Raw genomic sequence first — 2671 nt, 5'->3', positions numbered from 1 at the left:
CGTCACCGAGGTACTTTCACAGTGTGGTGGTAAACTTCATTAGCGAAGCCGATTTTGGCTACTCGTGAGGTGAAACTTTCAGGGAAAACAATTTCCGCAAGTTCAACCAACACTAAGAAAACAATTTCTACCGGTCAAACATGTTCTCACATCTCTTTGCACATCTCAGTATGAAAATGACCAAGCTTACAGGTCATGTGTGGCGGTAGACTTTGTATACAACAGAGGTTATATCATGTAACCAGCGATGAGTGGGATGCCTTCCTCGTGAGACATAGGGTAACGAGGAGGAGCTGGCCCTCCCCATCACATTGCAACGGTCACGGGTGGACACGAGTGGCAAGTCTGGCTCTGCTCCGTCCCATGCCACCTGCCGCCGACGGTGCTAGCCCTTTCCGCACCGTGCACAACTCTGATTTGTCCTTCCGCATCGCTGGCATGCCGCCCTCCCCAACCTCCGGCTGTTGCTCCTCAAGGGCAGCATGGGTGCTAGTGCCTGCTCGACCAGTGCCGCTGACATGCACACCCAAATCAGAGCAGCCCGTTGTGAGAGGCGGCAAGCTAAGGAGAGGGATGCGGTGTCAGACGGCAGCCACACATTCCTCCCTCTGTCGCCGCGGGTTGCTGGCGATGCCTGATGAGGGGGAGAAGATCCTTGCTGCTGTCTACTGTTGTTCCTTGACGACGGCGAGACGGACACCCACTGCCTCTGTTGCAAAAACGCTAAGGCACTCCGGCTAGGTCGGGGGTAGCCCGGGCACGAGGTGACGGAGAGAGCGGCTCAAGCGGCAGCAAGACCACACCGTCCGAAGGATGGCCGGCTTCATCGACTCCTCCTCCTCCTCTGACGTCACCACGGCTTAGATGATGGCTCCGGCGACCCACCTCATGCCTCCAACGCCTACACAGATGCCTGCAACAGCGCCGCTGACCGGAACGTCAAAGGGTTGGCGAGGAAGTGGTGAAGCTCGTCCACCCTCCGTTTATTTCCCTTCTTAGTAATTTTGTTTAGAACTTGTCCATTGGCTGAACTGTGGGCATTGTAATATGTGGATTTCTATGTTCGTTTGCTATTGATTTCCATGTCGGCACAGCCAGAGCTTAAACCTGAATTCCTCGCAAATCTAGTTCGAATCTGTGGGGATGAAAGGTTGCCCATTTTGGTTGGGGGAGATTTTAATATCATTAGAAGACAAGAGGAAAAAAAATAATGACAACTTCGATGGGAGATGGTCATTCATGTTTAATATGATAATTGAAAGCCTGGATTTGAGGGAGATTGACCTCACTGGTAGGCAATTCATGTGGGCCAATTCTTTGCCTGTTCCTACTTACGAGAAATTGGACAGGGTTCTCTCTAGTGTCGAGTGGGAACAAAAATATCCACTGGTTACGGTCCAGGCCTTACAGAGGGACATCGCTGACCACACCCCACTATTAGTTGATTCCGGGGAAGCGACCCATATGGGAAACAAAAATACTTTCTCTTTCGAATTGGGATGGTTTGAGAGGGAAGGATTCATGGAGCTCATTGTGACTGAATGGGCCAGAGACATAGGAGGGTCTTCTAGTGTGGAGAGATGGCAAAATAAAATCAGACATCTGCGCCAGTTTTTGAGAGGCTGGGCCAAACACCAAAGTGGTTTATATAAAGTGGAAAAGGGAAGATTGATAAGAATTATTAATGAACTTGATGTGAAAGCAAAATCGATCCTTCTTAATTCTTCTGAGAGAGATATTAAGAATGAGGCCGAGAAGAAGTTGCAAACCCTCATGAGAGAAGAGGAGATGAAATGAGCGCCTAGAGCAAAAGTGTCTAAAATCGTCGAAAGGGATGATAATACACAATTCTTTCACATGATTGCTAATGGGAAGTATAGGAAGAAAAAGATAATGCAACTAGAACAAGATGAGGGTACAGTTGTAGGACAAGAGAATCTAAAACTATACATTTGCGAATATTACAAGAAAAATTTTGGAGCACCCGAAGAAAGTTTTGTCTCTCTTGATGAGAGTGTGACCAGGAACATACCACAACTCAACTTAGAAGAGAATGAGGTGTTGTCTCCCCGAGAAAGAGGTGTTCGATGCCATAACACAAATGAAACATAATAAAGCATCCGGGCCAGACAGGTTCCCGGCCGAATTCAATCAAAGATGTTGGCATATCATAAAGAGTGATCTCATGCCTATGTTCCATGATTTATTTGAAGGCCACCTAAATTTGTTCCACCTCAATTTTAGAACAATAACGTTGTTGCCAAAGAAGGTGGAAGCCGTTCGCATTGAGCAGTTTAGACCAATATGTCTTCTCAATGTAAGCTTTAAGATCTTTACAAAGGTTGGCACGAATAGGTTGATGCAGGTTGCACATTCGGTTATGCAACCCACTCAAACTTCTTTCATGCCAGGACGACAAATCCTAGAAGGGATGGTAGTCCTACATGAAACGTTGCACGAAATCCACTCGAAGAAACTCGATGGGGTTGTCTTCAAAGTGGATTTTTAAAAAGCGTATGATAAGGTGAAATGGCCCTTCCTACAGCAAGCCTTACGTATGAAGGGGTTCAATGATACCTGAAGGTCTCAACTGGATTCATTCATAAAGAAAGGTAGTGTCGGGATAAAGGTCAATGATGACACCGGTCATTATTTCCAAACTCGTAAGAGA

This window comes from Triticum aestivum, chromosome 5B, assembly GCF_018294505.1.
Source record: "Triticum aestivum cultivar Chinese Spring chromosome 5B, IWGSC CS RefSeq v2.1, whole genome shotgun sequence".
Classification (NCBI taxonomy): Eukaryota; Viridiplantae; Streptophyta; class Magnoliopsida; order Poales; family Poaceae; genus Triticum; species Triticum aestivum.
The sequence above is the reverse complement of the archived record's forward strand: the minus strand, read 5'-3'. Positions refer to the sequence as shown.